The following is a 13,789-nucleotide window of genomic DNA, read 5'->3' as shown; positions in this document are numbered from 1 at the left end:
GCTGAGCTGAAGAGAGAGGGTGGAGCAGCTCAGGAGAAGGGGATAATCCTTGGGTGTAAGAGACGGCGGTGGCCAACTGCAAGTGTGCCCGGTTCTCCATGTGATATCGCACTAGGTTCAAGAAGAAGCGACCATCATTGTACATCTTCTTTTGAAGGATTTTTGCTTTGATATCTCCCCATTCTACTCTCCACTTGGTGTCAAATATACTTTCTCGCCCTCGTGTCTATCTCTGCGTTGTGCATGTAAGTGATTCTTGTGTCAGTGTGTGAGTGGGTTCCATCTGCATCTGGTGTCTGCCAAGGGGATGCTAGCTTGTACGGGCACTTGTATGCGCATGCTAGCAATCTTCAGACATGTTTGTATATCGATCGGGATTGGATAGTCATTCTCGGGGTTGTCTGAGACTGGATATATGCAGTAGTCGTTGCAGATAGCGTGTTAGCGTGTGAGTTTCTGTATGGGTAGGGGTGTGGGTTGATCCCTGGGCTATAGAGAGGCAGGTATATTGTGTACCGAGTGTTGTTCCCTTTTCTCCCATCCCATCAGTGGTGCCCCCACTAAGGATCTACTGATTGCTCCTCGGTAAAGTGTTGAAGCCTGAAGATGATGCGTGATATCGAATTGGTGCTTGATGGAGATGAAGAGACGGAAGATTGGTTTTCCGATCTAGAGTTGTACCTATTGCAGATGGGAATTGTTGGGGATGAACCCAAATTAAAGGTGTTACCATTAGTGCTACAAGGACAGAACAAAGCTTGGTTTGAGGGAGCGGACATTGCCGATAGGCAGTCATGGTCAAGGGTTCGGACCTGTTTTGTCAGATATTTCAAGACTGCTCTATTGGGTGGAAGATTCGACCAAAAGGTATGCATTGCTGAAGTTGACTCCTATGATGAAGATGTAACAGTCTTTACCAGTAGCAGATATGAAAGTGGTGACGAAGATGACGAAGATGCTTGGAGTGATTAAAGCTCTAGTTCTATGGAGGATTTTGCGGCTTTTGCGGCGTATGATGAAGATTGGAAGGTGATGCTTGACCTAGCTTACCATACGGAAGTGCAAGACTTTGAAGACCTAGTGGAGGAAGACGGACGGCTATCTACATCTGGTTCGAGTGAAGGTGAAGTAGAGGTATGCGGTGGTGTTTTATCTATGCAGGGGGTGGGGCAACCTTGCCTTGATCAGTAGGCAGAGGTGCACTTTAGGGTTTCAGAGCAAGTGTGTGGCCGTGGAGAGAGAGCTCCGGCCATTGACTCTCTGGAGACCGCTATTTGTGCGGCTTGTGAGAGCCAGGTTCCTTGTGAAGAGGAGGAGGCTGCCAACCTTGCAGGTGATGAAGTGTGGGATCAGTTTTTGTCTTGCTTGTCCAATGATGTGGTGATTGAGCAGGTGATTGAAGAACAGGTCGTAGTCGATTGTGGGGATAAAGGAGCACTTCCAGAGCTAGGGGTTGGGCACTTCAGTCTAGTGGATGATAGACATGAAGAATCTGTATGCGTCGCTATGCGGCAATTGGAGGCCAAAAAGAAGGTATTCAAGGTTTGTGCTATGCTTTTGATGGGGTTGTTGTTGAAGAGTGTTGTGCAAGCAGATGTGCACAGATTTCGCAGTCTTTTGGAGGCAGATCGTGCTAGGGAGCTCTCTTTCAATTCGCAGGTACCAAAGTTATGGTGTATGATGCAAGCGTTTCACACAATGTATATAGGTTCAGGTTGTGTGCGCGGAAAGAGTATGGATACATGTTGAAGGATTATGTCGTGCCAAGCTGCACGAGATGTTTATTCTTGGGCTTGCAGATGCGAAGGGAGGATGGAAGTTGTATGTTTTACAGACAGATGGCAGTGCTCAGTGCCATATTTTTTATCGAGGTGGAGTACAAAACATGCTTGGGAGAGCCTGTGGTTTTCCATTTGACCCGGGCGGGCTCTATAGTAGATGAATATCTCTCTCTATCTATCTATCTAGTGCTTCTTGTACATAGTATCTATAAGTTTTCTTCTCATGCACTGATATCTTATCTAAATAATGCGATGGTTGAGCATGAATGCTCAACGAGGGGTTGGGCAATGATGGTATAGCTAAGTTATGTTGGTCCAGGATAAAGTCTATAGCTTCGCTATGGAATCATGCAGATACAGGTCAAAGCGGTGGAGTCGGTGCCTGATGCCGATAGCGGCAAGCTTGCTCATGATGTGTCTGCTAAATGTGGCTCGAAGTTGGTCGAAGGCCGTTCCGAAGCTTTGCCAGGTTGAGAGGCCTCAAAGTGTTGAAGCTCGATGGAAAGCAACACGAAGTGTTGCTGTGATATGTACGCCAAAACTACCTTGTGCTTGAAGACCATTGTCAAGTAGGACCCTAATCATAGTGGCTTAGTGTTTTGGATGTTCGGTTTGCGACCGTGCTGCCTTCTCAATGGAGGCACTGTTCGAATCGACCTGGCATTTTCTCAACAAGTGAAGGAAAGTTATGTGAACCTTTTTGGTCGTTGACATTGAAGCCCTGCCATGGGTGTCGGTGGATTATGATCGGCAGTGAGGGCCGTGGGAAGGCGACCTAAGTCGCGAGTTAATTTCTGTTTTAAAAAAAGGATTGCCATGCTATTAAAAAAAAAAAGGCAAGCTGCAGTCTGCAGTCGACTGAAGGCAAGAGCGCCATCTGTTGGAGTGCCGCCATGTGCAACGAGGGCATGCAGCTTTAGAGGAGGAGGCGCCACTTGGGCTGCATGGAAGGAGGGTCGTCACGACAGAGCGGTGGGTGCGCCAAGGAGGTTAGCAGGAGCGCCATCAGGGGTGCAGAGACAAAGGAGCTGCAAGGGGTGGCCTCAAGAGGAGGTGGTTGGATGCAGGTCAGCCCCACAGAGAAGGGGGAGTCGATTGCAGTGGCGGGAAGATCTAGGGGGCTGCGTGGCCGCCATGGGAGAGGATGGAGGTCGGTGGGCTGCGGGGCGGCTCTGAGGAGAGGATAGCCTTAAGGGTCTGCGGATAGAGCGGGAGAGCTCTATGAGAGTGCGCATCAGGGAGCAACGAGAAGAGAAGCAAGAAGAGATGGCCATAGCAAGTGGGCTGAGCTGAAGAGAGAGGGTGGAGCAGCACAGGAGAAGGGGATAATCCTTGGGTGTAAGAGACGGGGGTGGCCAACTGCAAGTGTGCCCGGTTCTCCATGTAATATCGCACTAGGTTCAAGAAAAAGCGACCATCATTGTACATCTTCTTTTGAAGGATTTTTGCTGTGATATCTCCCCATTCTACTCTCCAATTGGTGTCAAATATACTTTCTCGCCCTTGTGTCTATCTCTGCGTTGTGCATGTAAGTGATTCCTGTGTCAATGTGTGAGTGGGTTCCATCTGCATCTGGTGTCTGCCAAGGGGATGCTAGCTTCTACGGGCACTTGTATGCACATGCTAGCAATCTTCAGACGTGTTTGTATATCGATCGGGATTGGATAGTCATTCTCGGGGTTTTCTGAGAATGGATATATGTAGTAGTTGTTGCAGATAGCGTGTTAGCGTGTGAGTTTCTTTATGGGTAGGGGTGTGGGTTGATCCTTGGGCTATAGAGAGGCAGGTATATTGTGTACCGGGTGTTGTTCCCTTTTCCCCCATCCCAACGTGTACCTTGGCGGGAGGAACTTTATAGAGTGTTGGAAGAGAATAATGAAGGCACATGTGGCGACCATTTTGCTCTAAAGATCACCTTGCACAAGATTCTGCAAGAGGGGTATGTATGGTCTAGTTTGCACAAGGATGTTCACCATTGGTGTAGGTCTTGCAATAGATGTCAAGCATTTGGGAAGAGAGTGTTGAAGCGAGAGCTACAGAAAACTATTATGGCGTTTGATGTGCTTGAAAAGTGGAGAATTGGTGCAATAGGCCCGTTACCTATCACAAGCAGGAGAAAAAGCTATATTTTGACTGCAATGGACTATCTCGCTAGATGGGTAGAGGCTATAGCAGTAAAACAAATCACTGCAAAGGATGTGAAAAAATTTGTGCATTATGGGCTTCCCGTAATTCGGTGAAGCACCATCGTCTGTGGAAGTAGAGTTGCCTACGGTCAAGATGCTAGAGAAGTTGCTTGGGCCGCCTAGTCATGCATTCAAAGAGAGGCTCTTACAGTTGCAAGAGGTTCAGTTGGATAGGATGAGTGCATTGGAACATTATGGGCAAATGCAGGATAAGACTTTGGAAAAGATAAATGAAAAGGTCAAAAGTAAGGGTATCAAGAAGCATGACTTGGTTTTGCGCTACAACATTAAGCTAGACAACACCTTCCAAAAGAAGTTTCAAATTAAGTGGGAAGGCCCTTTCAAGGTAGTGGAGTGTTTTCCGAATGGTACATATCAGCTGGCTAACCTGGATGGGATTTTACATAAGGCAAGGGTAAATAGATTGCCTCTTAAATTATATCATGCTACATTGGTGATGGTGGAGCAAGATTAGCTATTTGTGGAGGAAGTAATGTTGGTGAGGGATGAGGAGACTTGTGATGCGTGAATCTCATATCTCTTTTTGTTGCTGCTGATCATGAATGATCTAGCAGGCCAGGGGATGGGCAAACAATGTTAGGAGTTTTTTGGAGCAAGGGATTGTGCATATGTATATACACATGCATGGTGCAACAAATAAAGAATTGCCCATTTTTCAGAGCTAGGTGGTTACGTGGGGCCCATATGTGTACAAGTAGGACATCATGTACATAGTGCATCGATTTTCATCGTCACCAGTATCAGTGTGTTTTTTCTATAATAATGAGGAGTTGGTAGCATGTAAAACTTCTTGGAGAATCTATCCGCGGATCGACAACATGAGGTAAGCAGGTGCGCCAGATGGCATCCAATGGCGTCAGGAGGTTGAATGGGGTCAATACTTGCACGTGGATAAGTACGGACACAACGTGGGTGTTTTCTTGTGATAACTATGTAAAACGTTCATCATGAGGAGTATATTTGGGGGACACCTCAGGTGGTTGCGGGATGCATTATTGGAAAAAGTTGAGTGCCAGGTGTGTGGATGATGCAAAAAGGTGACAAGTATGCACTGCAAGGCCAGTTTTTGGCCTCTTCGGGGTCCGTTTGAGGTCAACTAAAAGACCAAAGGTGCCCAAGTAATAAAGATAAGTGTGGGAACTAAAAAACCAGAGAGAAGACCAGAAAAAATATGGAGAGAAGAGGAGGAACAACTGCAACAGTGTTTTCAGGTGGTTGCGGGATGCATTATTGGAAAAAGTTGAGTGCAAGGTGTGTGGCCGATGATGCAAAAAAGTGACAACTATGCACTACGAGACCACTTTTTCGCCTGTTCGGGGTCCGTTTGAGGTCAACTAAAAGACTAAAGGTGCCCAAGTAATAAAGATAAGTGAGGGAACTGAAAAACTAGAGAGAAGTCCTGAAAAAACGTGGAGAGAAGAGGAGGAACAACCACAACTGTGTTTTTGTTGTTTTTGGAGCTTGTTTTGGCCATAAACTGCTCATCGAAGGTCGGGGATTTGAGCACTTTGACATTGTAGACTAGGGTTTTCGGATGTTCCGGATGTGATGGTGGCGTCCATTTTGCCAAATTCCTCATTTTGTTTCTGTTGTTTTTGCTTTGTAAGTTTCTCCTATGAGCGAAGCCTTTGCTCCAGTTTGTGATTGTATCTGGCATATTTTATCCATATTGTGTGAGCTATTTGCTCCATTGGTATTGGACCAAGCTCAATTGTATCTAAAAATATAAAATTCTTCTCTTTTGAGCTGAGTTTTTTGGGTGTGTGTGTGTCTCTCTCTCTCTCTCTGTGTGGAGTGGGCAAATGGATAGTCTCTCTCCTCTCACTCCATCGGTGTGTTCCCTGTCTCGGCCAGGTGGGTTGTGTAAGCCGAGCGGTGCCCCATAGTGTGTGTTTGTGTGTATCATCTCAAGAGTGTGTGTCGAGTCATTATAGAGGTGTTGTGTGTGTTTCCATCCCGCTCACACTGTCACCAAGAATTCTTCCATCAATTCTTTATCTACATTGACAATAGTCTAAGAGACTGGCCGGGTTTGCCAACCTGGACTACTTCAACTCAGAATGTGGTTAGGCATAGGAGACATGTTCTACTACTTGGCAATGTGCTCCCAAATGTTAAGGATTGCTAAATTTGCTAAGAAGTTCAAAGCTCTTGCAGCTGTCATAGGGAAATAAAAACTAGAAGATAACTATAGACCACAATGTCACGTGGGATGTCTAAGAGAATACCCTATCATGAGAGTTAAAAGCATATTTAGAGAGTTGACCTCAAGACATCCATAATATTGTAATGAAATAATAAAAATCAAATTTTGATGAATAAAAGAGACATAGATTCAGTTTTGGTTCACATGTGTACTAAGTTTTCTCTCTCCTTGTCTTGTTTTTAGATGGATCTCTATAATTGTCTGGATGAACTCCCAAGTGATTTTTCACAAAGAGTCTTTTTCAATTTCGTGGTTGGATACATTAGTGACTTTTCTCAAGCGTAATCAATGGCATTAAACTCGAGTAGATATTTCTACAGAGATGACGTAAATGAATGGCATGCTCATGTAAACTTCTTTAATGAATACCACCCACGGATGTATCACAAGGAGAGAAATGGTACAAAAAGGAAGACTTGAAGTTCTTAACTTTGAAACTCACGATGTTAACAAATATAGGGGTAGAACCTCGGTTGTAGGAACCAAGAATTGGTTGATAGGTGTTGGAATTAGGGTTACAGGGAAACACACACAACTTGGAGAAGACGAAGGAAGATCAAGCCACACAATAGAGAGTGTATTACTTAGCGTGCAATGGAAAGATAGATAGCCCTAGAGTGCTGGGTGTATATACAATATACGGGGCTAGAAACCTCCTAAAGAGGGAAAAAATGCCGCGGTGGTCCTAGTGTGTTCACACATCACTACCACATATATATGGTAACAAATCCCCCCAGGAACGATGCGGTGAACGAGGGCTAGCATGAAGAGTAAAGGGAAGTGACATGCCCTGAGGAAAGGATCAGTACACAAAGAGGAGCAAGCCCAAATCTTTGCAGAAAGCTTCAAACTTCTCACAAGATAATTTCTTTGTGATGCACCTCAATGTTCTTTCTGCGAGCATGAAAAATTGGGTCTTTGCAACTGCCAATGTGCTCTGACTATCAATGTAGATGATGTTTTCAACCGTAGCTCTGAAGATTGCCTTGTACTCATCCTCACAACAAGAAGTGGCCAACTGAGTTTGATTCTTGCTCAACCATGAAATACATGAACTTCCAAGCATGAAACAAAAACCACTTATGGATACTCGTGTGTCATAACAACCAGCCCAATCTGAGTCCGAAAAAGCATGTAAATCTGGCGGCAATGATCTCCCCTTGGGATAAAACAAGCCAAGATGCAAAATGCCACTCAATTAGTGAAAAATCCTCTTGACTACCTGCCAATGCTTAGAACTTGGGATATATATAAATCTGTGACCTGTGAGATTGCAAACTAAATATTTGGCCTCATTTTGCATACATAAATGAGGAAACCAATAGTAGTTTGGTAAAGAGTGACATCGCTACGATCACCAACAACATGTAGACTCAACTTCAAACCTATTTCCATGGGAGTGGCAATAGGTTTGCAATACTCATGTCCAAACTTACATAGCAATGTCTCTATGTAACTTTTATGGCACAAGGCAATACCACCATCACACTGCTTAAACTGTATGCCCAAGTAATGATGCAACAACCCCAAATATTTCATCTTGAAAATAGCATTCAAATCAGCCTTAAATTCAGCAATATGTGCCTCATCAGGACCAACATAAAGAACAACAATAAGAAGTACATCGCCCTCACACTTGACGTATAATGTGCTTTCTGTTGAACTGCTACAAAAGCCTCGCTTGATCAAATGAGTGTCAGCTTTCTCATACCAAGCATGAGGATATTGCTTCAACCCATACAAATCCTTCTTATTTGCACACTTTTTCCTATTGTCCTTTCTTGACAAAACCACGAGGCTGTGTTACATAGACTTCCTCAAAAAATCACCATTCAAGAAAGCAGTAACAATATTGGATTGATGTACATCCCAACCAAAATGAGCTGCCAATGCACATAGAAAATGAATAGTAGTCAAATTAAAAGTGGGAGCAGAAGTTTCATTCATACTTTGTGCCTTTCTATTGTGTATAGCCTTTTGCAACAAGTCGACCCTTATGGCGATCAACCTCACCATACGGCTTGCATTTCAACTTGTAATCCCACTTTGTACCAATGGCCATTTTGTCAGGACGCAAATCACATAAAGTCCATGTGTCATTTTCTATAAGTGCATCATATTTTGATTGCATGGCATCCATCCAATTTTTTGAATTTTTTGCTTCAAAAGATAGAGGTTCCTCTATATCACATAAGCTAGAGATAGCCAAAGCATAACAATCTGATGCATAAGAGGCATGACAAGAACCTAAACAAGTACAACTAGACAAAGGTGCATCCAAGTTACTATCATGCAAAAAGTGTGCATGAGCCATTTTGGAATACCTCTAGCCTGCTCATTTACAGACCTTTACTCATCAAGATGTACATCTGCATCAGTAATTGGCTGATCTATAGCATTTTTAGAATGTACATTTGCCTCATTTGAATTTACATTCAAACTTCCACCACTGAGAAGAGGCAATAAACTATCATAAATGTCATGTGAGCTTACATTACTATCTATAGTACATGACAACTAAGACTGAATAGAATCTTCCACAAACACAACATCACATGAGACCAAAATACACTTTTTTTGTAGATGTTACAACGTGTAACCTTTTCTTTCATACTATAGCCAATAGAAATACAATTGACAGCCTTATCATCCAAGTTTTTGTGATTCTCTTGTGGCACTAAACCATAAACCAAACAGCCAAAAACATGCATGTGCTCAATAAATAACTTTCTATCCTACCATGCTTCATATGGAATCATAGAATTCAATGCTTCTGTAGGACACTTGCTGAGTACATAAGTGGCACACATGACAATCTCAAGCCAAAACAAATGTGGGAACGCTTGACTCTTGTCCATACATCATGCCATTTCTGTATGACACCTGCTTTTCCTCTCAACACCACCATTTTGATGAGGCATATACGGCACTGTACATTGGTGTTTTCAAGACCATTTTCAGCCATAGCAAGAAATTGCTTGAAGCACATAAACACTTTGGACTTAGCTTTCAACGGATATACCCATGCATGCCTTGAGTAGTTATCAATGGAAGTCGCAAAGTATAAGTATTTTACCAAGGATGGAGTTTAAATAGGCCCACAAACATCACTATGCACAAGTTGCAATCTTCATGTAGCATGAGTTGACCCATATTTTGGAAACTTAGCATGCTACATTTTACCCAAAATACAGCCTTCATAAACATGTTTGACGGGTGCTTGAAGAGGCGGCCAAGAAGAAACCATATCAGATTTTTGCAAACACAGCAAATTGGCAAAATTCATATGCCCAAACCATGCATTCCACAATTTTTCAAATGAAACAGTCCTTGAATCTGCAACTACATTTGCAAAATTTTGTCCACACTTGTCATACAAAGTGAGCTTATACAGACTCAAAAGGCCAGATGCAACAATTTTATCACCAAAATTGAGATCATGAACTATACATCTGTCATCCACAAATTTGACTACGAGACTAAGTCTCGCAAGTGCAGATACAAACAAAAGGTTCCTTGTTATCCCAGGTACATAGAATGCATCAACAAGTGTGAAAGAACTGCCATTTGCAACAATAAGCACAATCTTTCCAACTCCTTGAATAGGATAAGAGACATTGTTGACACAAGTCACTGTATTCCCATGAGGGACAGACTCACTAGAGGTAAACAAATCATGATGTGAGATAATGTACTTTGTAGCACCATTGTCAAATACCGCACTTGTGAATTTGTAGCAGCTGACATACATGCATCATGGACAATAGGATCATAAGTGCACTTTGCACTAAATACCCATTCTGCATGAACATCAGCATCACAATCTCCTTTGATAGAAGACTCTATAATCGCTACACTTGTATTGGACCATGTAGTGGATCCAGCCTCTTTCTCCTTAGCCTCTTTTTCCTTCAATTTTGGACACTACTTGATCAAGTGATAATTAGATTTACAATAATGGAAACGCATATTCTTTTTGCCCTTACCATCACAGTTTCCAGACAAAGTGCTGCCAGGAGAAGCATTAGGAACCAAATTTTTGCCACTCGTAGCAGAACCATAAAAAGTGGTTACATTGTTTTTCTCACCTTCTCTTTGAGCTACAATAAAAGCATGTTCAACTGCACGCTGCCTAGTCTTGTTTTTTTTGGAAAGTGACTCTTGCAATAGCAGTGTGCATAATGCATCAAACTTGACAACTTCAAGATTTCATTGGGTCATAAGTCTCCAAGTACTAGCAAAAGTCTGGTAAGGTCTGACAAAGCATAAAAAATAGTATGTACAAGTGAACTGTTAGAAATGACATCTCCTGCAAAAATTAGATGCTCATTAACATCCTTGACACCAACAAGGAAAGTGTACATTTCATCTTCCTCATGCATAATCTTCGATTCAACCTCTTTACGTAGCAATTTTAGCCTCCTTGCGGCTTGCATAAAGACCTGCAAGAATATCCCAACCTTGTTTCAAAAATTTTATTGAACGGATGTGAGGAGTGAAAGTGCACTTCACAAACAATGTGATCAATGCATGATCCTGTGCATCTCTTACATCCTAACAAGCCTGCTCAATGGTAGGCAAAACAACTCCAACAGCAGGAACCCTGGTAGTAAAGCGTGGATCATCCTCAACATCGGTTGCATCCACGGTACCAGGATGTACATCAATGCCTTGCACAATGTTCCAAACTTCCTTTGATAAAAGTACATTGTATCATGTAAGCCCACATAGGGTAATTGTACCCATCCAAACTATCTTCAACAATAAACATCTTGAACACATTTGTGTTGTTGTTAGCCATGAAAAATGCCTACACTTGATGTAATAACTGCGCGAAATGAGGAGAGTGTATTACTTAGTGTGCAATGGAAAGATAGATAGACCTAGAGTGATGGGTATATATACAATGCACGAGGGAAAAAACCTCCTAAAGAGGGAAAAAATACCGCGGCGGTCCTAGTGTGTTCACACACATCACTACCACATGTATATGGTAACAATAGAACCCTTTTGTATTCATGTATCTTCATAAAGAAAATATGTATCTTTTAGGTTTTCTATGATTATAAAAACATGATTTTGATATGACTCCTATTGTTTTGAGGACATAACATTTGAGTTTGAATCTTGGTTTTATCATTCTAACTAACTTGAATGATGGGGTGTGTGTGTAGATGACTAACACCTTACCTCGAGGGATATGGGCGGATATACTCTTCCATCTTATGGTGGAGGAGCATCTTCAAACATGTGTGGAAGTGCAAGGGCTTGTCACTACCATGCATAATGGGGAAGAGAAGAAAGGTTAACATCCACAGATTGTATTGTACCTAATACATTCGGAGCTTGGTACCTGACACTGCAGAAAACACCGAGTTCAGACCACTTGAACATAAACCCTCACCCATTGGGAGTATCAAATGTATACAATTCAAGTTAGAAAAGGAGATCATTATCGCTAACCAAGTGTTGTACATGAATGCTTATGAACTTACCTTGAGACCGACAAAGGAAACATGGATAGCTAGGAAGATACTACCCTTAGTAATGGATATGGGATGTTTCAACATTGTTATGTTCAATGTATGGGGACTTCAATGCAAAACCAACAACCAACATTTCTTTAGCTCCGTACCTTGGAACTTGTTCTTTGACTTGTTTGGAAAGTCACTAATCCACAATCCTTGCCATGTAAAAGTTTTATACAATGCCTATGATAGACCCTAGTGCCTTGCAGATTGTGCAAATATACACACCTCTAATGAGTGGGACACATCGGATGTGTTTTCAAAAGAATCTGCTTACTTTGATGACTACTTTGCGTACAAGAAGGCAATAGTTCACAGCAAGATGAGAGTACTTGTAACTAATCGATCTTTTATCCAATAATGGTATTATTCACATACTAATGGATTATTGGGATCACCCATCCAATATACTCAAGGAATGGGATAGCTATGCTCCATTGGTGGACGGATGTCATGATGGCTATTACCGGGTGCATTATGTCAAAGCCATTAGAATCTCTTCGAAACTTTCAAGAAACTTTCTAGACTTTTTGAAACCCCAAGTTTTGTGATATAGAAATCGGATTAATTTATTTGTTATTCTTTCTCCTATTCTCTCTTATTTTATTCTCAATCTTCTATTCTAATTGGCTTAAAGGAATTCGAGCGAATTATAATGTTGTACTGAGTGTGACCTTGGTTGATATGGTGCAATAAGTTACCATGCCTCCTAGAGGAAATGGGGTTGCTGCAAACACAAATGTGCCCATTGTTTCTCAACACACCATCATTGATACAGACATCAATGCTATGCTTCACAAGTCTCAACCTGGAAAGTTTAGCAAAAAAGACAAAGATATAGGCAAGGTTCTTGAAGATTAGATTGAGCGCATGGATGACTACTTTGATTTGGCTCATGCATCTATAGTAAAGAAAGCTATTATTGCCAAGTTCAAACTAGAGAAAATAGCCAAGCGTTGGTAGAGAGACCATTGCATAGAAAACAATATTGATCCTAATGCAGCAACTCGGGATTATCTAAAAACACAGCTCAAGAAGAATTATCAGAACAATGTTTATCATTCAGACCGTATGAATGAGTTTCTTGACTGTACTCAAGGAGCTAGAGAATTGGAATCATTCTATCAACATTCCCTTGTCAAGTATGCTCCAACAGGGATGACTCAATAGGTTAATGTAGCTTGATTCGTGTCAAGGTTACATAATCCTATAAAGACTAGACTATAGAGTCTTCGTCTTATCAATTTTGCAGATGTCCTTGATGCAAGAAAACCCATTGAAATAGAGTGATCCAGTACCGAAAAAAGGAAACCAGAACCTTCTCTTGTTTGTGAAATCAAAAGGCCTCGTCTCGAGGAAGAACAAAGGTCTAGAAATCCACAAAAAAGAAGAGAGAGTTTATTACGTATGAAGGCCAGACAAGATCACTTGTGTTACACTTGTCTTCATCCTGACCATCAGTCCAGAGATTATCCATTTAACAATTCAAGATTCATAAGATTGGTGGACAATTATGAACATAGAAACTTCAACCCAAATCAGAATTTCAAAAATTTTATATCTAGACCATCTACAATTTAGAGGAACTTTAATCAGCAGAATTTTAACCAAAGTCAGAGACAACCTCAAAACCAAGGAAAATTTAAACTAGGCAATCCACCTTTTGTCCAAAATGGATCGCCTGCCAATAATAATAGAAATGGAAATATTTATTGTCATCAGCCTCGTCCAGGAGGAGGAGGAAATCAAAGACCTCAAGTTAATAGAGCTCAAGGGGCTAGAGGCAAAGGAAGTTAGGCTAATGGATATGTTTATGCTACAACTGAACATTGCGGAGTGAATGAACAATTTTCAGTGTTTCAAACCCCAATAGAGTATCAAGATAACCATTCTACCTTATTGATTGACTCAGGGAGTACACATTCTTTCATATCTCATGGGTGTATCAGAAATCGCATTTTCTTGAACACCCTGACACAGAACTTATAGTGGAATTAGCTATGGGTAGAAAGGTTAAATCTTCTACTTCAGCGGGTAAATTGAATTTTTCTTTGGATGGTCATAATA

At 41.8% G+C, this 13,789-nt stretch overlaps 2 pseudogenes; both read left to right on the top strand.

The window, feature by feature from the left end:
- The first annotated feature begins 539 nt into the window (after window positions 1-539).
- LOC147429191 (uncharacterized) lies at window positions 540-1,132 on the top strand (annotated as a pseudogene).
- Window positions 1,133-1,155: 23 nt separating this feature from the next.
- On the top strand, window positions 1,156-2,208 carry LOC147429190 (uncharacterized; annotated as a pseudogene).
- Window positions 2,209-13,789: the final 11,581 nt, after the last annotated feature.

The sequence above is a fragment of the Adiantum capillus-veneris genome, chromosome 22 (assembly GCF_014529385.1).
Source record: "Adiantum capillus-veneris isolate H3 chromosome 22, ASM1452938v2, whole genome shotgun sequence".
In the NCBI taxonomy this organism is placed as follows: Eukaryota; Viridiplantae; Streptophyta; class Polypodiopsida; order Polypodiales; family Pteridaceae; genus Adiantum; species Adiantum capillus-veneris.
Note: the sequence above shows the minus strand (reverse complement) of the source record. Positions and strands in the feature narration are given on the sequence as shown.